This window comes from Corythoichthys intestinalis, chromosome 14, assembly GCF_030265065.1.
Source record: "Corythoichthys intestinalis isolate RoL2023-P3 chromosome 14, ASM3026506v1, whole genome shotgun sequence".
In the NCBI taxonomy this organism is placed as follows: domain Eukaryota; kingdom Metazoa; phylum Chordata; class Actinopteri; order Syngnathiformes; family Syngnathidae; genus Corythoichthys; species Corythoichthys intestinalis.
Genome location: NC_080408.1, coordinates 5798576 through 5826494, shown reverse-complemented (window position 1 = coordinate 5826494; position 27919 = coordinate 5798576). Strand labels below are relative to the sequence as shown.

The window sequence follows — 27919 nt, the reverse complement described above, 5'->3', positions numbered from 1 at the left end:
GTGAGGTACCAAGAGGTTCCCACTAAAGATCCGATCACGTCATTTTCAAAGTATCGGAATCGGCAAAAAATACCAGACATGCCTTTTTTTAATATATATTAGGGGTGTCAAACGATTAAAATTTTTAATCGAGTTAATTACAGCTTTAAAATTTATTAATCGTAATTAATCGCAATTAATCCTAATTCAAACCATCTATAAAATATGCCATATTCTTCTGTAAATTATTGTTAGAATGGAAAGATAAGACACAAGATGGATACATCCATTCAACATACGGTAAATAAGTACTGTATTTCTTTATTATTACAATAAATCAACAAGATGGCATTACCATTATTAATATTCTGTTAAAGCAATCCATGGGTAGAAAGACTTGTAGTTCTTAAAAGATAACTGTTAGTACAAGTCATAGAAATTTTATATTAAAACCCCTCTTCATGTTTTCGTTTTAATGAAATTTGTAAAAATTTCAATCAAAAAATAAACTAATAGCCCGCCATTGTTGATGTCAATAATTACTTACACAATGCTCATGGTTGCTGAAGCCTATAAAATCAGTCGCACCCAAGCGCCAGCAGAGGGAGCCAAAACTCCAAAAAACACAAGTACACGTTTCACTGTGCTGTCATTGTAATATGTTTGAGCGGGGCATTTGTGCGTTAATTGCGTCAAATATTTTAACGTGATTAATTTTTTTTAAATAAATTAACGCCCGTTAACGCGATAATTTTGACAGCCCTAATATATGTATATATATATATATATATTTTTTTTTAATTAAATCGTTTTCTAATTGTATTTACCGTTACAGACAAAATGTCTTACACTCATCCAGAGTCTTTAGTTTTGGCTTAAAGTAGGGATATGAAATTTATCGCGTTAATGGCGGTAATTAATTTTTAAAAAATTAATCACGTTAAAATATTTAATGCAATTGACGCATGCGCTGCACGACCCACTCACGCATGGTCGCGTTCAATCTATAATGGCGCCGTTTTACCTATATATAGAGCTAAAACGCAGCGTAAAATGAGTAGAGTGAATTGTGGCAGTCTTTGGAGCCTTAAAATCCCTCTCGCAACAATTAGAAATATCGTGGGAAGCAATGTGGGGAAGAAAGGTAGTAGTTGATCTTTATCTTAACACCCTATGTTATTTCCTAACACAGGGAAGATATATCAATTGGTGCCAGTACGCACAGGCATGGTTGCACTTCCCATCATGCATTTGGGCAGAACAGTTAAATGGCTACAGTATCATTTACTGAAAGCTCAACAAATACACTAGATGGCAATATTTAGTCACAATATACAAAGTCACATTTATCCTTTAAGAATTACAAGTCTTTCTATCCGTGGATCCCTCTCACAGAAAGAATGTTAATAATGTAAATGCCATCTTGGATTTATTGTCATAATAAACAAATACAGTACTTATGTACTGTATGTTGAATGTATATATTCGTCCGAGTTTTGTTCATTTTTTTCTTAATGCATTGCCAAAATGTATATGATCGGGAAAAATTATCGGGAATGATTGGAATTGAATTGGGAGCAAAAAAAAAGCAATCGGATCGGGAAATATCGGGATCGGCAGATACTCAAACTAAAACGATCGGGATCGGATCGGGAGCAAAAAAAACATCATCGGAACAACCCTAGTTCGAACAACCCTAGTTCCCACCCCTAGTTTCTGTACTGTTCTTTTTATATGGAAGTTGAACTGCTAAAATATGACAATATTTTGACAGACTTTGTCAGTGGTAAATATAAACATACTGTAAAAGTCTTTACCTCACAGGAAGGTTGCTTGACGGTGAGAATCTGCCAACTAGCTAGTGAATGACAGCCTAAGAAATCACGACAGATCAACCTAGCATTGTGCTCTGACTTAATAGTTAGCATCTAATCACAGTCAGCCAACCTCCTGATTCACTTGGGATGGATCTTTATCTTGAGAGCAGTTTTCGGAGGATTTATGAGATACCATGATGTTTGTGAGTGTCCCCACGTGCTGTTTTTTTCCATTTTTGAACCCTCCAGAAATATCACAGCATTTGAGCCAAAATAACTCAATTATCATAGATTAATCCTCACGTTGTCACAAGCGCAACTGGAGGTAATGTAGCTTGAGGACATTCGAGAGTTTGAAGTCAAATGGAACTCTAATACCTATGTATCGCAGTTAGTCTCTGTAATTACATTTTGTGGTTACTTGTAGGATCTTTTGATAGATGCCCAATCCATTTAAAGTGGGAGGGATGCCGGATTTGCCCAGCCTGGGCCACGACTCCTTGTACTGTACTGGGTACCGGGGAGGTGTGCCATGTGCCCTTCCTGGCCTGGGGGTACCCGGTACGTGGGCGGAGGTGCGCCTCCATCCCTTGGCCTGTCTCCGGCTCCAGCCGCCTTTACGGGCCTGCGGTGGCTGCCGCTACCCTTCTATCGTTGGGGCATCCTGTGGCTCGTGGGGCTAGTTGTCCCCTGCCGGGGGGTGCAAGTACCCCCTGGTCTCTAGCGCTCGGTCTAGCGCCTGTGGGTGCCTGAGCGGCAGGGGGTGGGGGGACGGGAGTAGTCTGGGGCGGGGGTTGGTAGGGGCCCTGGCTTCTCGGCCTGCGGCCAGTGGTTCTGGTAGATAGGGACCTGCCTGCGGGAGCCTGCCTCTTAACTCACGCACTTTTCACTTTGCACTGTAAATATCTTTCACCTTGGCACCTACATACTCATTCATGCCAAGAGTCGGAACAGGGCCGTATAGTCCTGAGCCGGCTCCCCTTTGATTTTAATGCATCACACACCGAGGTTGTGGGACGGCTGGGACCTGTTTTGGGCACACATCACAGTTGCCTCCTCATGGCAGGCCCTGCCATTCCCGCACCTACGTCATACTCCACAGAGGAGCTTCGGCGAGGGGCGGTGGGCCGGGCGACTGGGAAGAACGTCCATGCGGCTGTCCCACTGCCCTAAGCCGGGCTATCCTATTTTAATCCATACCCTGCACTATGCTTCCCACACAATCTCATCATGGTGCTGGGTAATGGCTGCCAGTCGGGGACTTGGCATCCACAGTCATCGATCGGTTGGTAGGTCCCACACTTTTTCTCTATGGCATGGCTTCTGGGGCGTGGCCTCCAGGGGCAGGGGTGGTCGGGGCTCCAATCCCGCAGTGACTTCTCTGTGCTCTCCTGCTTTTGCCTTCCAATGTCTTTTCTGCCTGGGTATCCTCCCTGCACTTTGGCGCGGGTCGCTGGATGGGTGTCGGTGGGTCGCCCGGGTATCGCCTGCTCCGGTTTGGGGATCCTGTCCTGCCCTGGGCTTAGTTGGGCGTGGGGGACCCGTCGTGTGCTGTGTCGGTTGGGGGCTGCAGTGGTGGGCCGGGCGGCCGGTGGTGGGGTTGGGTGTGGGTGGGTGATGGCGCGTCCCCTCATCCCATCGCTGAAGGCCGGTTGATTGATGGGGGCGCGGATGGTTCGGGGTAGATACCTAGATACCGGGTGGATGATGGCGGGCCCCTTGCTACGGGAGGAGGGAAGGGCTGTGCTGTATTAGTCTTTTTCCTGTTTCACAATGGTAAGCAGCAGCCAGACAAACCCACGATTGCAATGATTTCACATCCAAGTATGTAGCTCTTCATATATACAGTGGGGAGAACAAGTATTTGATACATTGCCAATTTTGCTGGTTTTCCCACTTGCAAGCCATGTAGAGGTCTGTAATTTGTATCATAAGTTCTCTTCAACTGTGAGGGACGGAATCTAAAACAAAAATCCAGAAAATCACATTGTATAATTTTTAAATAATAAATTTGTATTTAACAGCATGAAATAAGTATTTGATACATGACCAACTAGTAAATATTTCGGCTCTTAGTTCTTTTTTAAGAACCCCTCCTGTTCTCCACTCATTACCGAAAGTAACTGCACCTGTTTGAACTTGTTACCTGTATAAAAGACACCTGTTCACATGCTCAAACAAACTCCAACCTCTCCACAATGGCCAAGACCAAAGAGCTGTGTAAGGACATCAGGGATAAAATAATAGACCTGCACAAGGCTGGGATGGGCTACAGGAAAATAAGCAAGCAGCTTGGTGAGAAGGTAACAACTGTTGGAGCGATTATTAGAAAATGGAAGAAGTTCAAGTTGACAGTCAATCTGCCTCGTTCTGGGGCTCCATGCAAGATCTCACCTCGTGGGGCATCACTGATCATGAGGAAGGTGAGGGATCAGCCCAGAACTACATGGCAGGACCTGGTCAATGACCTGAAGAGAGCTGGAACCACAGTCTCGAAGAAAACCATCGGAAACACATTACGCCGTCATGGATTAAAATCCTACAGCGCACGCAAGGTCCCGCTGCTGAAGCCAGTGCATGTCCAGACACGTCTGAAGTTTGCCACTGGCCATCTGGATGATCCAGAGGAGCAATGGGAGAAGGTCATGTGGTCGGATGAGACCAAAATTGAACTTTTTGGTCTAAACTCGGCTCGTCGTGTTTGGAGGAAAAAGAAGGATGAGTACAACCCCAAGAACACCATCCCAACCGTGAAACATGGAGGAGGAAACATCATTTTTTGGGTCTGCTTCTCTGCAAAGGGTACAGGCCTCCTGCACCGTATTGAGGGGAGGATGGATGGGGCTATGTATCGCCAGATCTTGGCTGAGAACCTCCTTCCTTCAGTGAGAGCCCTGAAGATGGGTCGTGGCTGGGTCTTCCAGCATGACAACGACCCAGAGCACACAGCCAAGGCAACTAAAGAGTGGCTCCGTAAGAAGCATCTTAAGGTCCTGGAGTGGCCTAGCCAGTCACCAGATCTGAACACGATAGAAAATCTATGGCGGGAGCTGAAAGTCCGTGTTGCCCGGCAGCAGCCCCGAAACCTGAAGGCTCTGGAGAAGATCTGCATGGAGGAGTGGGTCAAAATCCCTGCTGCAGTGTGTGCAAACCTTGTCAAGGGCTACAGGAAACGTTTGGTATCTGTAATAGCAAACAAAGGTTTCTGTACCAAATATTAAGTTCGATTTTTGTGATGTATCAAATACTTATGTCATGCAATTAAATGCAAATTTATTATTTAAAAATCATGCACCGTGATTTTCTGTTTTTTAGTATTAGATTCCGTCCCTCACAGTTGAAGAGAACTTATGATACAAATTACAGACCTCTACATGCTTTGCAAGTGGGAAAACCAGCAAAATCGGCAGTGTTTCAAACACTTGTTCTCCCCACTGTATATATATATTTCAAATGAAGTGGTATCGGTATGGTATCAGTATTTGTATCGGGGCCAAAAAATGGTATCGGTGCAACACTAGTTATTTTTATACATTTCTTGCATTAAGTGCATTGGTTTATTATATTTTTCTATATTTTATTTCACTCATATTGACTATGAGAGAAGAGTTAATTTTATGTTTATTCCACATAGTCTCTGTGTGGTAATTGTTTTTCCTTTGTCAGTTAGATAATACCAATTTTCTGAATGCTCACATTTGGCTCAGATTGAAACTGTTGCAGCCAGGGGTGTCCAAACTTTTTGCAAAGGGGGCCAGATTTGGAGTGGTAAAAATGTGGGGGGGCCGACCTTTGCTGACGTCCTTTATGTACAACAATATATTTAAGCAAATTTTAGCAAGCCATTCTGTGTGTCACATTTGCTCTATTTTTTTTTTTTATTACCGTATTTTTCGGACTATAAGTCACAGGGTTTTTTTCATAGTTTGGCTGGGGGTACGACTTATACTCTGGAGCGACTTATGTGTGAATAATTTCACACATTATTATATCATTTCACATGTCATTTTGGTGTTTTGGAGTAACACCTATGGTTTGGTAAACTTGTTAGCATGTTTTTTATGCTATGGTTATCTGAATAGCTCTTAATATATGTTACGTTAACATACCGGCAACGTTTGCATTTCGTTGTTCATGTATGATGTAACATTATCATAGTGTACACTTATTCAGTATGTTGTCCTCAATTGCATTTTTATGTTAAATTGCCTTTCAAGATTACATATCTGTTCTATGTGTTGGATTTGATCAAGTAAATTTCCTCCAAAAATGCGACTTATACTCCGGTACGACTTATATATGTTTTTTTCCTCTTCGTTGGGCATTTTATGGCTAGTGCGACTTATACTCAGGTGCGACTTATAGTCTGAAAAATATGGTAATAATTTCAAGAATCTCGCAATTGGCCTTTGTGGCGTTCTCTTTCGACTCTCGGCCTCTTGCGAAATGCTAATGCTGTAAAATTAAACCAGCTTAAAATTGCTTCAATTTCTCGCTTTGTATCTTCCCTGTAATCTTGTCGTACATGCCAGTGTGTCTTTTTGGGTAATATCGCCTCACATTGAACTCTTTAAAAACAGCGACTGCCTCTTTGCAAATGAGGCAGACACAGTTGTTTCGTATTTTAGTGAAGAAATAGTCCAATTTCCACCTATCCTTGAAGCGTCGGCCGTTGCAGTCAACTTTCTTTTTTTTGTTGATTGTCGCCATTTTAGATCAATTGGGAGTGAAGGGTCACACAGGGTAATTTTGCTCAGAGTGCTGCTGCCCATATTAGTGGGTAAATGAGGAGCAGCATTTAGTGTGTAAGCTGGTAGCAGTGCTGCTGACCAATTTATTAAGTCTGTGTGCGGGCCAGACGTTATTGATTCAATGACAGAGGCTGGGGTTCGGATGAAATTTGACCACGGGCCGCATTTGGCCCCCGGGCCTGGTTTTGGACATATCTGGTTTAAGCACTCCCCCATAGGCTTGGGAAGGGCCGTGGTCCTAGGGCAGCTCGTGCGCGGCATTCCCATTCATCTGCAGGACTATCACATATCTGATGGGATTCATGCATGACTAGGTGCAATTAGATACACTCGAGTAGAGAAACTCAGGATTAGCGATCAGGCTGCATAGAATAGGATGCCACCATATCCACACTCATAAGGGATTCATACAAATACTGGCTTCTACACATCATAGCTGATTTGTGTACACTTCACCCCTCCCAATCATTTATCTTATGACCCCCCCCCCCCTTCTTTCTCCTTTGTCATCAGGCCCCCCACATGGTGTCAACCAGAAATACAACTATCTGTCGATAGCACCAACATATTCATAGTTAGTAGGGTTGTTCCGATCATGTTTTTTTGCTCCCGATCCATCGTTTTAGTTTGAGTATCAGCCGATCCCGATATTTCCCGATCCGATTGCTTTTTTTTTTTTTTTTTTTTTGCTCCCGATTCAATTCCAATCATTCCCGATAATTTTTCCCGTTCATATACATTTTGGCAATGCATTATGAAAAAAATGAATAAAACGCGGACGAATATATACATTCAACATACAATACATAAGTACTGTATTTGTTTATTATGACAATAAATCCTCAAGATGGCATTTACATCATTAACATTCTTTCTGTGAGAGGGATCCACGGATAGAAAGACTTGTAATTCTCTAAAGGACAAATGTGACTTTGTATATTGTGACTAAATATTGCCATCTAGTGGATTTTTATGAGCTTTCAGTAAATGATAATTCAGCCATTTAACTTCTGCCCAAATGCATGATGGGAAGTGCAACCATGAATGTGCGTAATGGTACCAGTTGATATATCTTCTCAGCATTGGGAAATGTTGAGGCTGCCAAAATTCTCTACTCATTTTACGTTTGCCTTTTAGTTCTATGTATACGTAATACAGTGCCATTATAGATTGAACGCGACAATGCGTGAGTGGGTAGCGCAGCACATGCGTTAATTGCGCTAAATATTTTAATGTTGTTACTACCGTTGACGCGATAAATTTGACAGCCCCACTTTAAGCCAAAACTAAAGACTCTGGATGAGTGTAAGGCATTTTGTCTGTAACGTTAAATACAATTAGAAAACGTTATAATTAAAAAAAAAATATATATATATATATATATATATTAGGGCTGTCAAACGATTAAAATTTTTAATCGAGTTGATTACAGCTTAAAAATTAATTAATCGTAATTAATCGCAATTCAAACCATCTATAAAATATGCCATATTTTTCTGTAAATTATTGTTGGAATGGAAAGATAAGACACAAGATGGATATATACATTCAACATACGGTACATAAGGACTGTATTTGTTTATTATAACAATAAATCAACAAGATGGCATTAACATTCTGTTAAAGCGATCCATAGATAGAAAGACTTGTAGTTCTTAAAAGATAAATGTTAGTACAAGTTATAGAAATTTTATTTTCTTTAATTCCTCTTGATGTTTTCGTTTTAATAAAATTTGTAAAATTTTCAATCACAAAATAAACTAGTTGCCCGCCATTGTTGATGTCAATAATTACTTACACAATGCTCATGGGTGCTGAAGCCTGTAAAATCAGTCGCACTCAAGCGCCAGCAGAGGGTGGCAAAACGCCATAAAACACAATTAACAAGTGGGCATTTCACTCTACTGTCATTTAAATCTGTCTGAGCGGGGCTTGTGCGTTAATTGCGTCAAATATTTTAACGTGATTAATTTAAAAAATTAATTACCGCCCGTTAACGCGATAATTTTGACAGCCCTAATATATATTAAAAAAGGCATGTCCGATATTTTTTTGCCGATTCCGATACTTTGAAAATGACGTGATCGGACCCCATCCCGATCGATCGGGACATCTCTAATAGTTAGTGTAGGCGTTTAATGTACCCAGACGTTCCCACCCCTAATTTGCACCACCCTGTGCTGGATGATCACTTTGGAAGAAATCCAAAAGCAATAGTACATTTGCGGGGGGAAAAAATAGCTACACAGTACACACTTTGTGTAACAAACTGTTTAGCTGTTTGACCTTCGCCCTACACGGCGTGCGAGCTGATGGGAAATATGAATCAAAACCGTGGCGCAATATGAGCAGCGTAAGTACACGTCATCGCCATCATCTTATTTACGTTTTACTTGTCTGTACAGCAGCTCTCACACTAGTATTGTCATGTTCTCGGTGGGTCAGTGCGGCTGCGATCCATGTGTTAAAGTATGTGTGTGTAAGGCCTCAAAGGAGAAAAAAAAAATGCCACGAAGATGAAATGTGAAACCGTCAGCCATTCAGACCAGCCGTAAGAAAGAACAGGTCGTCCTGAGGTCGTGGGGTACGTGGCGACGTTCCCTCTGCTACGCATACACGCAGACACTGTATAATGGCCGCCACTGTGGAAGCGGAGCGTCTGCTCCAGCACGTGGAGGGTTAAAACTAGCTCTCTTTCACACACACGCCAGCCAACTGGTTTAAACCAGTTCTCGGGAAAAGTGCTTTGTGTGTCCCAGTGAATCCTGGGAAGGGTCATGTCATGTGTGTTTTAGTGATGTAAGAGTCGATATGAAAAATGCATAAACTTAGTCAGCTGTTGCCATATGCTATAACACTTTCTGTATGCATCATGGTTTCTCACTGTGTTTTATTATGGGAGAAAATGTAAATTTTCTCCCATAATAGAAGAAATCTTGTTTACCTGGCGGCAAGTGACAGTAAGAGTGATGTCGTCGGTAGAATAGGCAGGGAATATTCTTATAAACGCTACAATAGAAGTTTATAGAGTGATAGTTTCAAGTGCGCATCTCTATCTTTTCTGTGAAATACGGGCAAAGGTCATCTCCCACTGACGCCGTGTTGGTCCGACTCGAAACATGTCAACCTTTGGCACATTTTGGATTTACTCATTTTGTCTGATGTTAATAAGGATTTACAGTAGGGCTGCAGCTGTCGATTATTTTAGTCGTCGGCTAATCGACGAACTAGTTAGTTCGAATAATCGAGTCATCGGATAAGGAACATAAAAACTTAAAATACCTGAGCTGAGCCTCGAACGGCATGAAATAATAAGATAAATGAGGATTTAAGTACAACAAAAGAACAATTGGTTAGCTTGCATAGCAAATGTCCACTAGCTTAAATGCTATGAAATTCTAAGTTTTTTTTTGTTTGTTTTTTTTTAAATGCGCTTAACAAATGGTTCTAGGTGTGCAGTTATGGATTACTTTAGTAGTCAATTAATCGATGAACTAGTTAGTTCGAATAATCAAGCAATCGGATAAGGGACAGAAAAAATTAAAATACCTGAGCTAAGCCTCGAATGGTATAAAAAGAAAAAATAAATGAGGATCTATGTACAACAAAAGAACAGTTGGCTAACCAGGATAGCAAAAGTCTGCTAGCTTAAATGCTATAAAATGCTAACGTTATATCTTTACAATGCTGTTAACAAATGGTTCAATCACAGATCCCCACAAAAAATGTTTAAATATACCTATAAACTTAATTACAAATCCATAAACAATCATATTAGCTCAAACAAAAACTTACTTGATGTTGGTCTTAACAGGGAGCAGCTGGATTCAGCCTTGTGAAATGAGTTGTCATATTCACTGTTTCCACCAGAGGGCAGTGTATCCACCCAAATCAATAAAACTAAATGCAAACACTTTCGAAACAAACCATTACAACGCCACTCGAATTAAACAAATTCCTGAAGATGTAATTTGGTTCGAAGCTTTTTTTCTAATCGAATTACTCGAGTTAATCGATTAATCGTTGCAGCACTAGTATGTTTGGTGTAGGCATGTACCGGTTTGAGATTCTGACGGTACGATAACCTTAAGCAAAAGTATCACAGTATCACGGCATTGCAATTACAGCTCTAAAATGTGTTATTTTGAGTTGTCAGAGTTTAATTAAAATAAAATTATTTTTAAAACAACATATTAGCAAATTGGAACATACTGTAAGTATAATGGGAAGCTAAAAAAAAAATTTTTTTTAATAACTGAAATACGGTATTCTAAATATGCAGTCCTTGAGGTGAGCCTAAATCCACAGCCACAAATAAACATTATTATAATCAGAACAAAAATAATCGAATTATTTTATAAAAGTTGTGTGTATGACTCGTATCATATATACAGTTGTGGTCAAAAGTTTACATACACTTGTGAAGAACATAATGTCATGGCTCTCTTGAGTTTCCAGTTATTTCTAAAACTCAGATTTTTCTCCGATAGAGTGATTGGAACAGATACTTCTTTGTCACAAAAAACATTCATGAAGTTTGGTTCTTTTATGACTTTATTATGGGTTAACGGAAAAAGTGATCAAATCTGCTGGGTCAAAAATATACATACATGGATCTGAAAAAGCGAATCATTGACTTGAACAAGTCAGGAAAGTCATTTGGAGCCATTTCAAAGCAGCTGCAGGTCCCAAGAGCAACAGTGCAAACAATTGTTTGTAAGTATAAAGTGCATGGCACTGTTTTGTCACTGCCACGATCAGGAAGAAAACACAAGCTATCACCTGCTGCTGAGAGAAAATTAGTCAGGAGGGTGAAGATTCAACCGAGAATCACCAAAAAGCAGATCTGCCAAGAATTAGAAGCTGCTAGAACACAGGTGTCAGTGTCCACAGTCAAGGGTGTTTTGCATCTCCATGGACTGAGAGGCTGCCGTGCAAGAAGGAAGCCCTTGCTCCAAAAGCGGCACCTTAAGGCTCGACTGAAGTTTGCTGCTGATCACATGGACAAAGATAAGACCTTCTGGAGGAAAGTTCTGTGGTCAGACGAAACAAAAATCGAGCTGTTTGGCCACAATGCCCAGCAATATGTTTGGAGGAGAAAAGGTGAGGCCTTTAACCCCAAGTACACCATGCCTACCGTCAAGCACGGTGGTGGTAGTATTATGCTGTGGGGCTGTTTTGCTGCCAATGGAACTGGTGCTTTACAGAGAGTAAATGGGGTAATGAAGAAAGAGGATTACCTTCAAATTCTTCAAGATAACCTAACGTCATCAGCCCGAAGATTGGGTCTTGGGCGCAGTTGGGTGTTCCAACAGGACTATGACCCCAAACACACATCAAAAGTGGTAATGGAATGGCTAAATCAGGCTAGAATTAAGGCTTTCGAATGGCCTTCCCAAAGTCCTGACTTAAACCCCACTGAGAACTTGTGGACAATGCTGAAGAAACAAGTCCATGTCAGAAAGCCATCAAATTTAACTGAACTGCACCAATTCTGTCAAGAGGAGTGGTCAAAGATTCAACCAGAAGCTTGCTAGAAGATTGTGGATGGCTACCAAAAGCGCCTAATTGAAGTGAAAATGGCCAAGGGACATGTTACCAAATATTAGCGCTGCTGTATGTATATTTTTGACCCGGCAGATTTGATCACTTTTTTCTGTTCACCCATAATAAAGCCATAAAAGAACCAAACTTCATGAATGTTTTTTTGTGACAAAGAAGTATCTGTTCCAATCACTCTATCAGAGAAAAATCAGAGTTGTAGAAATAACTGGAAACTCAAGAGAGCCATGACATTTATGTTCTTCACAAGTGTATGTAAACTTTCGACCACAACTGTATATTATACACACACACACACACACACACTCTCAACACAGTCGCCAAAGAGAACAAAACATCACAGGCTGTATTATGAAAATGTTATATTGAACAGTTGTTTACAATGGCAGAAGACTTAAACAAAAGTAGGCTAATGTTAGAGAGGAAACTAGTTGGCTGTCTTCGCATGTGAATTAGCCACATTATCTGCCTCGTTAACAAGCTTACGTTATAGTATGTTTTACCACCGCTAGATACACTAAACACACTGGAGTTAACTCTCGTATCTGGTGGGAAAAGTTGATGACGTTCTCATTTTTGGGGCATTTATGGGTCATTTCTGTGTATTTTGGGTTACTGAACAGGAAGTGACTCAAATTTACTTTTGTCACAATACTAGCATTTTCAACTTGATATCGATACTAAAAAAAAATACTCAATACCATTTTCGATACTTCATAAATAAGAATACCCAAATTAATGTATTAATGAACTCTTTGGCGTCCAAATATCCATCTGCTGTGAGTTGAAATGAGTTTCTCTAGTAGATGTCCAATCCATTTGCAGTGAAAGGGTTGGTCGCGAATGAATGCTCTGCTGTCAATCCCAGCCTATTAACTGATCGAAACTAAATTCAAATATCCTGCAGGTCACTTCCTGTTGATTTTGGGTCACAGCCTGGCTGTGAATGCTCATCTTTCAGTGCTATTAACTGCGATGGACAATTTGACTGGTCAAACTGGATTGGACGTCTATCGCCGTCAATGACAGCCAATGAGAATGTTAAAATATTCTCCTTTACTATCAAGAGTAGTAAAAAAATAATCTAATTTCCTTGCATGACAACAAATTTCTGCAGTCGCGCAAAAACTAATATTGAGTATCGATACTTTTGCAATCAAAAATATCGTATGCGGATACAACATTTCTGTTTCGATACTTTTGACAACTCTACTCAAAATCAACAGGAAGTAACCTGTAAATGCCCTAAAACGAACAAGAATTTACCTCTAAATGCCCACAAAAGACTGGCAGTGAATGCTCTGGTTTCAGTGCCATTGACGTCGCTAGGCGTCCAATCCAGTCAAAATGACAGCAGGGCCGAAAACCAAAAGTGGTTTTTGCCATGTGGCAAAAATGGATTTTGCCATGTGGCAGAAAGTTTTTGCCATGTGGCATTTTTTTGCCATGTGGCATTTTTTTTTTTTTTTTTTGCCATGTTGCAAAAAATTTTTGCCATGTGGCATTTTTTTTTGGGGATGTGGCAAAATGCATTTTGGTTTGTGGGGGGGTATATTGCATTTTTGGGGGCATATGGCTGTTTTGCAGGCGTACGAGTCCATGCCATTGACGGCTATGCACGTCCAAATTTTACATTCATTTTAAATGGCAGAAAAACATGTGTGGCTGTGATTCATGACCCTACACTTTAAATGGCGTACCACAAGCCACACGTCACTTCCGCTCATTAATATCCATGACATTAGCTACTGTTGCTAAGTAAGGACAAGCCACCATTTGTCCCTAATAGGAAATGAATGGAAATCGTGTACGAAGGAGATGTTTACAGAGCTAAACCTAACAATTCTCTCCGAAAATGATGTGCCCACTGCCAAATTCACTGGCAAAGATGTGGAAGAACATATAAACGTTCAGTTAAAGAGATGGCTTGAGTGTCGAAGGCTGAAAAACATGAAAAAAACGAGCCGACCTAAGCATAGCTTTAGCTTTTTTATCGACGCGACTGACAATGAAATTCTCCTGTTTCAACAAGCTATCTTTTACCATCAGCCCTGTCTTTCTTATATATATCCTCTGGTTGTCCTACATCTTACCGTTCTTGGGGGTAATTTAGTTAGCTTTGTGTAGCGATCGCAAATGCTACTCAGTGACAGCCAACGAACACTTTTAATTTTTTCATTGATAACACATCTTAATTCTATAATTTATTTACACTTCCCCCTTACTAAAGTTGTTTTTTATATATGTATATATATATATAACAGAAACGGTAACAGTGGCAGTCAGATACCATTGTAATTCTTTTCAGGTCATTCATTGTCAGACAGAAGCAGTACGGCACAACGTTACGCTAAAAGAATAAGTTAAAAATATAAAAATGACTTACCTCTTTGTCCTCTAGAAGACCATGCCAACCCAACATAATGTTTACTGCATATGAAACGTGAATGGATTCACCGAGCTGGTGTTAAAGTTGATTCGGTCTTCACATTTTTTCCTCTCGAGTTTTTGGTTTCCGGAAACGTAAGATGAAACATTCTTCATGTGTCGTAATGTCTAGAGTCGTTTCTACAAGTTCCAAAAAAGCAATGCGTGATCGGCGTGTTCGTTTTTGAAAGATTACCGGCGAAAAGTAGCACAAATTACGTTAAACCTATGCGAGGGCAGGTCTATAATGTCCCACTTCGGCTTTACTTCCGCTTTACGATGCGACGTCACGGTCTAAAAATAGCCTAAGTGCGGTACGCCATTGGAGCGCATTGACATTCAACTGGCACCCAAGTAAGGTTCTGTCATTGACAACTATGCACGTCCAAATTTTACATTCATTTTAAATGGCAGAAAAACACGTGTGGCTGTGATTTTTTTTTTTGACCGAAAGGGGGGGAGGGTCTGTAATTGTCAAAAGGTTAAGTTGAATGTCAATGTGCTGTAGTTTAAAGTGTATGGTCAAAAATCACAGCCACACATTTTTCTGCCATTTAAAATGAAAGTAAAATTTGGACGTGCACAGCCGTCAATGGCATGGAATTGTATGGCCTGCAAAACATCCATATACCCAAAAAATGCCATACACCCCCCCCCCCCCACACACACACACACACAAACCAAAATGCATTTTGCCACATACCAAAAAAAAAAAAATTTGCCACATGGCAAAATCAATTTTGCCACGTGGCAAATACCACTTTTGGTTCTCGCTGTCTCTCCAAAATGAATTAGATGTCTAGCGTTGTCAATGGCAACTAGTGGGCTAACGTAGACACTATTCTAATGGACGACTATTCTATTGTAACTGAGGGGGGCAAATGAACGTTTATTCGTCCCCTCCCAGTCAAAATGAATTGGACGTCTAGAGCCGTCAATGGCAGCCAGCGAGCTAACATAGCCACTATTCTAGTGGAAGATGTTAGTAGCGACTTGTTGGTTCCTTCTGACACCTTTTTAAAACGATATCTTGGCAGGAGCATACCGATAACCTTTTGGGATACAAAGTATCGCGATATATCACCATTTCGATATACAGTTGTGGTCAAAAGTTTACATACACTTGTGAAGAACATAATGTCATGGCTCTCTTGAGTTTCCAGTTATTTCTACAACTCTGATTTTTCTCCCATAGAGTGATTGGAACAGATACTTCTTTGTCACAAAAAACATTCATGAAGTTTGGTTCTTTTGTGACTTTATTATGGGTTAACAGAAAAAGTGATCAAATCTGTTGGGTCAAAAATATACACACAGCAACACAAATTAGCAATTTCTTGTGAGTGATTATTGACTTGAACAATCATTGACTTGAACAAGTCAGGAAAGTCACTTGGAGCCATTTCAAATCAGCTGCAGGTCCCAAGAGCAACAGTGCAAACAATTGTTTGTAAGTATAAAGTGCATGGCACTGTTTTGTCGCTGCCACGATCAGGAAGAAAACACAAGCTATCACCTGCTGCTGAGAGAAAATTGGTCAGGAGGGTGAAGATTCAACCGAGAATCACCAAAAAGCAGATCTGCCAAGAATTAGAAGCTGCTGGAACACAGGTGTCAGTGTCCACAGTCAAGCGTGTTTTGCATCTCCATGGACTGAGAGGCTGCTGTGAAAGAAGGAAGCCCTTGCTCCAAAAGCGGCACCTTAAGGCTCGACTGAAGTTTGCTGCTGATCACATGGACAAAGATAAGACCTTCTGGAGGAAAGTTCTGTGGTCAGACGAAACAAAAATCGAGCTGTTTGGCCACAATGCCCAGCAATATGTTTGGAGGAGAAAAGGTGAGGCCTTTAACCCCAAGTACACCATGCCTACTGTCAAGCACGGTGGTGGTAGTATTATGCTGTGGGGCTGTTTTGCTTCCAATGGAACTGGTGCTTTACAGAGAGTAAATGGGATAATGAAGAAGGAGGATTTCCTTCAAATTCTTCAAGATAACCTAAAGTCATCAGCCCGAAGATTGGGTCTTGGGCGCAGTTGGGTGTTCCAACAGGACAATGACCCCAAAGACACATCAAAAGTGGTAATGGAATGGCTAAATCAGGCTAGAATTAAGGTTTTCCCAAAGTCCCATTGAGAACTTGTGGACAATGCTGAAGAAACAAGTCCATGTCAGAAAGCCATCAAATTTAACTGAACTGCACCAATTCTGTCAAGAGGAGTGGTCAAAGATTCCACCAGAAGCTTGCCAGAAGCTTGTGGATGGCTACCTAAAGCGCCTAATTGAAGTGAAAATGGCCAAGGGACCTGTTACCAAATATTAGCGCTGCTGTATGTATATTTTTGACCCGGCAGATTTGATCCCTTTTTTTCTGTTCACCCATAATAAAGCCATAAAAGAACCAAACTTCATGAATATTTTTTGTGACAAAGAGGTATCTGTTCCAATCACTCTATCAGAGAAAAATCAGAGTTGAAGAAATAACTGGAAACTCAAGAGAGCCATGACATCATGTTCTTCACAAGTGTATGTAAACTTTTGACCACAACTGTATTGTCACACCCCTAGTGGCCGACATTTCTTGGTGTTTGACCCACAGATTTGTTTAAACGCCCAGCATAATCCACATATCTAACCAAATCCTTTCCGTGATGTATTCACAGGGGATGTCTGAGGAGGCCGTCCGCCAGACACGCAGCCAGAAAAGGGCACTGGAGAGGGACGCGGCACCTCGGACTACTACGGAACCTTCCGGTCCTGACAATGAAAGCAAAAAACCTAAGCTGGAGGAGTCAGAACCCACAACCCGGGATTCAATTCCACCTCAACCTGAGCCAAAACTGGAACAAGGTGGTCAAAGTCTGACCAGGACTGGATCCAATGAGGAACCAGGGCCGTTAGCGCCATCTTTTGAATACAAACCCGTGAAAGACGAGGCCGCTCGTGAAGCGAGCTCGGACAATCAAATCGGATGCGGCGACAAGGAGCCGAAGGCGGAAAACGACGTGGATGCCGTGAAGCGCTTCCAGCCTTCAAAACCCAAAGTGTCCGGTGGCTTGATGGCTGCTGGGGAGGTGAAGGCAACCATCAAAGTGGAGGTCCAGACTGGAGAGCAGCCAGTGGACATGAGCACTTCCAAAGGGTAAGAACCTGTCAAATTGGAGGGGCTTTTCATGCATCACATAGGCCCCTTTTCACACAGACCTGACCACCGTTAAAATTCAAATGGGTAGCCTTTATGTGTGAACAAGGGCTTAGGTTTGGTCTCAATATTGGTAGGGACGATATAACACCATAATGTGCATGGATACCGTACTTTTTGCCGCAGCCAGGACATTAATATGACCAAACAGATTGGGTAAATGGTAGAGATGCCGATCGATCGGGTCCGATCACGTCATTTTCAAAGTATCGGAATCGGCAAAAAAATATCGGACATGCCTTTTTTAATACATATATATATATTTTTTTAATTAAACCGTTTTCTAATGGTATTTAACGTTACAGACAAAATGTCTTACACTCATCCAGAATCTTTAGTTTTGGCTTAAAGTGGGGCTGTCAAATTTATCGCGTCAACGGCGGTAACAACATTAAAAAATTTAACGGATTTAACGCATGTGCTGTGCTACCCACTCACGCATTGTCGCGTTCAATCTATAATGGCACTGTATTACGTATACCAAGAACTAAAAGGCAATGTAATATGAGTAGAGAGAATTTTGGCAGCCTTTTAAGATTTTCTAATTTGGCTAAAGCCTTACAATCCCTCTCTCAACGATCAGAAATATTGTGGGAAGCATTGTGGGAAAGAAAGGTAGAAGTTGATCTTTTTCTCAACACCCTATTTTATTTCCCAACGCTGAGAAGATATATCAATTGGTACCATTACGCACAGTCATGGTTGCACTTCCCATCATGCATTTGGGCAGAGGTTAAATGGCTGAATTATCATTTACTGAAAGCTCATAAAAATCCACTAGATGGCAATATTTAGTCACAATATACAAAGTCACATTTGTCCTTTAAGAATTACAAGTCTTTCCATCAGTGGATCCCTTTCACAGAAAGAATGTTAATAATGTAAATGCCATCTTGAGGATTTATCGGAATCGGCAAAAAAATATTGGCCATGCCTTTTTTTTAATATATATATATTTTAAAATAAATCGTTTTCTAATTGTATTTATCGTTACAGACATAATATGTTACGCTCACCCAGAGTCTTTAGTTTAGGCTTAAGGTAGGGTTATCAAATTTATCCCAATAACGGCAGTAATTAATTTTTCTGAAAATGTATCACGTTAAAATATTTAACGCAATTAATGCATGCGCTGCACGACCCACTCACGCATTGTTGCGCTCAATCTGTAATGGCGCTGTTTTACCTATATAGAGAACTAAAAGGCAGCGTAAAATGAGGAGAGTGAATTTTAGCAGCCTTTGGAGCCTTTTTTTAATTGGCTAAAGCCTTACAATCCCTCTCCCTACGATTAGAATTATCGTGTGAAGCAAGGCAGTAACTGATCTTTTTCTAAGCACCCTATGTTATTTCCCAACGCAGAGAAGATATATCAATTGGTAGCACTACGCACAGTCATGGTTCCACTTCCCATCATGCATTTGGGCATGTCTACAGTATCATTTACTGAAAGCTCAACAAATACACTAGATGGCAATATTTAGTCACATTTGTCCTTTAAGAATTACAAGTCTTTCTATCCGTGGATCCCTTTCACAGAAAGAATGTTAATAATGTAAATACCATCTTGAGGATTTATTGTCATGATAAAAAAATACAGTACTTATGGACTGTATGTTGAATGTATATATTCATGCGAGTTTTATTCATTTTTTTTCTTAATGCGTTGCCAAAATGTATATGATCGGGAAAAATTATCGAGAATGATTGGAATTCAATCGGGAGCAAAAAAAAAAGCAATCGGATCGGGAATTATCGTGATCGGCAGATACTCAAATTAAAACGATCGGGATTGGATCGGGAGCAAAAAAACATGATCGGAACAACCCTAGTAGCGACTTAACTGTTCTGCCCAAATGCATGATGGGAAGTTGGGCAACCATGACTGTCAGTGGTGGCTGCAAATGGTATAGTAAGTGTCTCTACGTTGTATTCAATACAGGGTAGTTATAGTTATAATTGTTGTGGAAGAGATGCCAAAGCATATGGCAATAAATAGCGCGGTCCCAATGAATGCGTGTGTCCACTCCACTCGCTTGTCTCGCATGCGTTAAATGCGTTAAATATTTTAACGTGAATAATTTAAAAAATTAATTACCACCCGTTAACGCGATACATTTGACAGCACTATTAAATATACTAACTTTTTGGTTAAAATAAGTCTTTTAAGATTATTTTCAGCTTGCCATTTTTCTTATTTCAAGAAATCTGAGTAAAATTTACTGAAGCGCTGGCAGATCATTTCACTTATTTCAAGTAGATTTACACTTAAAACAAGGGAATTTAACCAGTTTTAAGGAAGTGGGTTTTTGCAGTGCATATGTATTAGTTCAGGTGATACACCGTTCCATTCAAACCTTTGTTTTCAAAAACTACTAAAGGAACAATTTGAAAACTTCCAGAATAAATGTCTAGATTTTATTAGCAAATTTAAATTGCAATATTTGAACAGAATTTATATTAAGATACACAATAAATACAAACGTGTTAATAATCTATCTATCAGGGAAGCAAGAAATAAACATTTGTCTTAAGACCAGTCAACATTGTCTGTTGGAAATATAACTGAAAAAACATCTGTCAGGGAATAACAAAAACAAATAAAAATGGAGCCATCCTTCAGGTAAAACACCGCTTTCGTCCACGAGCACAGCCAAACACAACAAAAAATGAAAGCTTCTTTGTGATGCTTTAAGAACTAAATAAATAAAACAAAAATGAAAATTTGGGAAATTCGCACAGATTAATGTTATGCTAACTCTGATGCAGGACAGACTCTCAGTAGCAAAATTAGTGATGTGTTCCCCACCTCCACAACAGTGACATCTTTTTACATTACTTACAGTGGCTGCTGCTGGCAGAAAAAACTTCTAATATTCCTCGTCTTCGAAGGGAGGGGAGGCGGCATGTTGTATTTCTGTCGGGGGGTGGGAGCATGACATCAGCCAATGAAATGTGCGATTGAGGGGAAAAAATGGTCTGGCACAATCAGCAAGTGAAAAGTGGTCACATAAGTCGGAACATAATGAAAGTAATTCACCTAATAATGATAGGGTCGATTTTATCAATCTAAATTAATTAATGACTTCAGTTACAGTGGGGCAAATAAGTATTTAGTCAACCACCAATTGTGCAAGTTCTCCCACTTGAAAATATTACAGAGGCCTGTAATTGTCAACATGGGTAAACCTCAACCATGAGAGACAGAATGTGGAAAAAAAACAGAAAATCACATTGTTTCATTTTTAAAGAATTTATTTGCAAATTAGAGTGGGAAAATAAGTATTTGGTCAATACCAAAAGTTCATCTCAATACTTTGTTATGTACCCTTTGTTGGCAATAACGGAGGCCAAACATTTTCTGTAACTCTTCACAAGCTTTTCACAGACTGTTGCTGGTAATTTGGCCCATTCCTCCATGCAGATCTCCTCTAGAGCAGTGATGTTTTGGGGCTGTCGCTGGGCAACACGAACTTTCAACTCCCTCAGCAGATTTTCCATGGGGTTGAGATCTGGAGACTGGCTAGGCCACTCCAGGACCTTGAAATGCTTCTTACGAAGCCACTCCTTTGTTGCCCTGGCTGTGTGTTTGGGATCATTGTCATGTTGAAAGACCCAGCCACGTCTCATGTTCAATGCCCTTGCTGATGGAAGGAGATTTTCACTCAAAATCTCTCGATACATGGCCCCATTCATTCTTTCCTTTAAACAGATCAGTCGTCCTGGTCCCTTTGCAGAAAAACAGCCCCAAAGCATGATGTTTCCACCCCCCTGCTTCACAGTGGGTATGGTGTTCTTCAGATGCAATTGAGTATTCGTTCTCCTCCAAACACGAGAACCTCTGTTTCTACCAAAAAGTTCTATTTTAGTTTCATCTGATCATAACATATTCTCCCAGTCCTTTTCTGGATCATCCAAATGCTCTCTAGCGAACCGCAGACGGGCCTGGATGTGTACTCGCTTCAGCTGGGGGACATGTCTGGCAATGCAGGATTTGAGTCCGTGGCGGTGCATTGTGTTACTGATAGTAGCCTTTGTTACTGTGGTCCCAGCTCTCTGTAGGTCATTCACTAAGTCCCCCCATGTGGTTCTGGGATTTTTGCTCACCGTTCTTGTTATCATTTTGACACCACGGGGTGAGATCTTGCATGGAGCCCCAGATCAAGGGAGATTATCAGTGGTCTTGTATGTCTTCAATTTTTAATAATTGCTCCCACAGTTTATTTCTTTACACCAAGCATTTAACTATTTCAGATTCAGTCTTCCCAGCCTGGTGCAGGTCTACAATTTTGTCTCTAGTGTCCTTCGACAGCTCTTTGGTCTTGACCATAGTGGAGTTTGGAGTGTGACTGACTGAAGTTGTGGACAGGTGTCTTTTACACGGATAATGAGTTAAAACAGGTGCCATTAATACATGTAACGAGTGGAGCCTCGTTAGACCTCGTTAGAAGTTAGACCTCTTTGACAGCCAGAAATCTTGCTTGTTTGTAGGTGACCAAATACTTATTTTCCACTCTAATTTGGAAATAAATTCTATAAAAATCAAACAATTTTATTTTCTGGATTTTTTTCCCACATTCTGTTTCTCATGGTTGAGGTTTACCCATGTTGACAATTACAGGCCTCTCTAATCTTTTCAAGTAGGAGAACTTGCACAATTGGTGGTTGACTAAATACTTATTTGCCCCACTGTGACTGAAGTCATTATATACCGTAATGCAAATAACGTTGCTTAAAAGTTGGTGGGGACAATTTCAGCATCCTGAAAAGTTGGTGGTGTTACGTCCCTGCCGTCCCTATGCAAAGCCCTTGTGTGTGAAAGCAATTTCCCCGGTCGACAATTACGCGGACCTTTACCGGGTCCCGTCATCGTATAATGTCGAAGACTTACCCATGCAGAATGTATGGAAACAGCCTTTTATTGGCTGCCACTGACGGCCGTAGACGTCCAACAAATTCGAAGTGGCAGGGTGGTTCATTCGCTGCCACCCTTCCACTTCAAACGGATTGGACGTCTACTCGTGATACTTCTTTCAATTCACACCAGAAGGACAAGTGACATGGACATGAAGAGACTTTGTGAAGTTTCATAGTTGTTGACATTGTAGAGCAAAAGGTGACCTTTGGTCTGCCTCCATTTTGCCACGACTCCCCACCTGAACCCTAAAAAGTCCACACACACAAAATGAAGTCGCGTGTCATAAACCGGTTCCAGCCGGCCGTTGCCGTGGCGACCGCCGTGGAAGAAGCAGAGAGGGGAGGGGGTGTCGTATTGGAGGAAAAGCCAGTCACGTGATCGTGACTTTGGGGTCATGTGACTACTTTGGAAGTAGTGATTAATCCACAGGAAGTGATGATGGCGGCGCTAAGCCCCGAGGAAACACACACACACGACCACGAAGAGGGCGGCTCAGGCTAGACAGGCCTCATGTTTTCATGCACTGACTTATGCTTCATAAAAATGCATTATGTGCGCGTAGAGTCACAAGCCTGACCTTGTTTTTAAGAGTCCAACGTGCGTTGCATGTCCGGAACCAAAAAGCATTTTTAATAACGTACATTCATGCTTTATGATGTATTGAACTCAATTTTCACATGGTTCAAATAGTGCGTAGTTAAAAAGAATTCAATCTGAACTCATGAGCTGCCATTGACTGCTATAGGCGTCGAATCTATTTTGATAGCAATGGCATAGGTTTGCGTAGGGACGGTAGGGACATAACACTAGCAACTTTTCAGGATGCTCAAATTGTCCCCACCAACTTTAAGCAACCTTATTTGCATTATACAGTATAATGATTTCAGTTATGTATATACAGTGGGGCAAATAAGTATATAGTCAACCACCAATTGTGCAAGAAAATATTAGCGAGGCCTGTAATTGTCAACATGGGTAAACCTCAACCATGAGAGACAGAATGTGGGAAAAAAACAGAAAATGACATTGTTTGATTTTTAAAGAATTTCTTTCCAAATTAGAGTGGAAAATAAGTCTTTGGTCACCTACAAACAAGCAAGATTTCTGGCTGTCAAAGAGGTCTAACTTCTTCTAACGAGGTCTAATGAGGCTCCACTCGTTACCTGTATTAATGGCACCTGTTTTAACTCATCGGTATGAAAGACACCTGTCCACAACCTCAGTCAGTCACACTCCAAACTCCACTATGGCCAGGACCAAAGAGCTGTCGAAGGACACCAGAGACAAAATTGTAGACCTGCACCAGGCTGGGAAAACTGCAATAGGTAAAACGCTTGGTGTAAAGAAATCAACTGTGGGAGCAATTATTAGAAAATGGAAGACATACAAGACCACTGATAATCTCCCTTGATCTGGGGCTCCGTGCAAGATCTCACCCCGTGGCGTCAAAATGATAACAAGAACGGTGAGCAAAAATCTCAGAACCACACGGGGGGGACCTAGTGAATGACCTACAGAGCGCTGGGACGACAGTAACAAAGGCTACTATCAGTAACACAATGCGCCGCTAGGGACTCAAATCCTGCCCTGCCAGACGTGTCCCCCTGCTGAAGCCAGTACACGTCCAGGCCCGTCTGCGGTTCGCTAGAGAGCATTTGGATGATCCAGAAGAGGACTGGGAGAATGTGTTATGGTCAGATGAAACCAAAATAGAACTTTTTGGTAGAAACATAGGTTCTCGTGTTTGGAGGAGAAAGAATACTGAATTGCATCTGAACACCATACCCACTGTGAAGCATGGGGGTGGAAACATCATGCTTTGGAGCTGTTTTTCTGCAAAGGAACCAGGACGACTGATAAAGGAAAGAATGAATGGGGCCATGTATCGAGAGATTTTGAGTAAAAATCTCCTTCCATCAGCAAGGGCATTGAAGATGAGACGTGGCTGGGTCTTTTAGCATGACAATGATCCCAAACACACAGCCAGGGCAACAAAGGAGTGGCTTCCTAAGAAGCATTTCAAGGTCCTGGAGTGGCCTAGCCAGTCTCCAGATCTCAACCCCATAAAAAATCTGTGGAGGGACTTGAAAGTCCGTGTTGCCCAACGACAGCCCCAAAACATCACTGCTCTAGAGGAGATCTGCATGGAGGAATGGGCCAAAATACCAGCAAGAGTGTGTGAAAAGCTTGTGAAGAGTTACAGAAAACGTTTGGCCTCCGTTATTGCCAACAAAGGGTACATAACAAAGTATTAAGATGAACTTTTGGTATTGACCAAATACTTATTTTCCACCAGGATTTGCAAATAAATTCTTTAAAAATCAAACAATGTGATTTTTCTGGGTTTTTTTCCACATTCTTTCTCTCATGGTTGAGGTTTACCCATGTTGACAATTACAGGCTTCTCTAATATTTTCAAGTGGGAGAACTTGCACAATTAGTGGTTGACAAAATACTTATTTGCCCCATTGTATATCACCTTTTCGATATATTGTCAATCCTCACTTGACATATTTTTCCCAACAGCATCAAAAGAGAGAAGCGGCCTCCATCCCCTGAAGACGACGACGATGATGACGTCATCATCTTGTCGGATAACGACTCGCCAAGTCCACCTATGAATGGTGTGAACCACTTGAAGGACCTGGACACAGAACTCCTCATGGTGAAATGCGTTTTTAGGACAATCACCGTTCTGAACATAGCACAACTATTACTCGTAGAGTAGGGCTGGGCAATATGGCCTTAAGTACGTATCACGGTAAATTGAGCAGATTTACCTTTTTTTTGAAATGTAAATAAACCAATCTATTTTGATAAAAGAACAAAATTGCAGTAACTGCATTAACCATCAAAGTGAAGTCTAACTGTAACTGTAGTCTTGAAACAAATCTGAATAAGGAAAAACATTGCAATAAAATAATGCAAACTGGTTAAACTTGAGAGTAGCTGAGATCTCTCATGATGGAACATCGCTTCCATGATATCTGGCGCCATCTAGCGTCGTGAATGGGTATAATGTCTAGACCTCGAATATAAGACCTCATTTTCAGTCTTATTTCAATGCAAAAAACACCGTCTTATATTCGGGCCAATACGGTATATAAAAAATTCTTGTAAACAATAAGAATTCAAGTACTGTATGAGCATTTATAACAGCTTGTATGACCTGAACAATGTATATTATTAAAATCAATACGACGACTGTGCAAACATGTAATTGTAACACAAATGCCTTACAGTTTGAACAGTACATTTAAAACAACTTACTGTTCATGGCTGCTGTGACATAATTACTCAACATAAGGGTTTACTTCATGGTTTCAGTTTTTGTTTTTTTGTTTTTTACCAAAGCATTTTTTAAAATACATCACGCACACACATGCACTCCCCACACAGACACACACACATTAAAGCTATATTGCTCTTATGCCAATGAAACAGTAAAGATTTTATGTTGGCAGTAATGACACAGAGTAAAGCAAGCACATACAGAAAAATAGCTGTGGCCAATAAACGGTCACTGTTGGATTATAATTTATGCTGAATGCTTTACCATCATAAAAGATGTCAAAGAAATCACACACACAAAGAGATACAAAATAACGCGACATACTAATTGCTAGATGCAGTCCGTGCACAATCCAGTCATTAAGTTCAGCCGTTTCGACAAGATCTGACTCCTTCACGTTCATGTGTAGCCGCTGTTAGCCGCTAGCGGTCCTGAAATCCTAAGAACCAGAGTGGAAAGTGGGTGAAAGCCCGTCTGGTGGCCGCCAAAAGTCTACTTAATGTCGGGTGAAAGTTTGGCGAAGCTCCCAAAAGCCCGACCCCATCACGTTTGCTTGTAGCGTTAGCCGCTAGCATTAGCCTACCGGGCTTCTGTTTGTTTGAGGTCCTGATAACCACGTGACTTCATACGTAAGCACACTGACTGCGTTCTTAAAAGGGAATGAACATAGCCGAATAACAGAGTCAATGCGGGATGAAAAGACTATATTTTTACTTGTTTTGTCAAATTACCGAATTTACCGACATGGTCAAAATTACGTCGGTCATCCTGATGAATTTCGGTAAAGGTTAATTTTCGATGTACCGCCCGGCTCTATCGTAGAGTTGCAAACACGGACAGAAGTTCCGATCAGGCTCTCATACAGCATGGCTTTGACAAATGTTTAAATTCAATCGGATTTCAAATGAATGAAAGATGGAGAATGCATGACCGGATGCGGTTATTTGTCTCGTAAGTGATTGATTTGGTGTGTCGAGTGCAGAAGAGCAGCCCGGCTGAGCGGGAGCGCATCATTAAGAGGCTGAAAGAGGAGCTGAGGCTGGAGGAGGCCAAGCTGGTGCTGCTGAAGAAACTCAGACAGAGCCAGTTACAGAGGGATTGTCTTCAAAAGGTAAAAAATAAAATCATTTAGGAGCTGCGTGAACCCTGAACTGCAATATAACTGCTATTCCTCAGGCTTCAGGGCTGTCCATTACCTGCGCGCCACCTCCTTTAATACGAGGGACCATCGGAAGCAGCAAAGGCTCACAGCAGGTTAACAAAACAAGTCACCTTTACATTGTCCGACAGCGTTTCTGATTGGCCGTTCTCCGTCCGTCTGACTAGATCGTAACCGGTCGAAGTTCAGGCACAGTCATACCGCCGCCTTTGGTGCGCGGAGGGCAGCAGTTGTCTTCTAAACATGGCTCCCAGATCATCATGCCGCCTCTGGTCAGAGGAGCGCAGGTAAGTACTTTCGCTAACTTATTGGTATGGCGGAAAACACAGACAAGACTGAAAAAGCAGTTTCTGCTCTTGCACTCCTCTTAAAAAGAAAGTGCTGTATTTGAAGCCAAAACAACTGTTGTGTTTGATAAAACAACATGTCTACAGTATATGCTGCCATAGCAGATTCACGGCGCATTAAACCCCCGAACTATTTTCAATTTGTCCGTTTTACCCTGGAAACCCCAGTTTACAAACAATGCGCAACCGCTTTTGTTTCAACCCAGCCATAAAATGAAAGTAATTATATTTATTAGAGATGTCCGGGTCCGATCACGTCATTTTCAAAGTATCGGAATCAGGCAAAAAAAAATATCGGACATGCCTTTTTAAATTTTTTTTTTTTTTTAATTAATTCGTTTTCTAATTGTATTTAACGTTACAGACAAAATCTCTTACACTCATCCAGAGTCTTTAGTTTTGGCTTAGACTAGGGCTATCAAATTTATCGCGTAACGGCGGTAGTAACTTTTAAATATTTAACGCAGT

The 27919-nt window shown here is 41.0% G+C and overlaps 1 pseudogene; it reads left to right on the top strand.

The window, feature by feature from the left end:
• The window catches only part of LOC130929641 (transcriptional repressor p66 alpha-like), a 69810-nt pseudogene that overhangs the window by 22778 nt on the left and 19113 nt on the right, over window positions 1-27919 (top strand).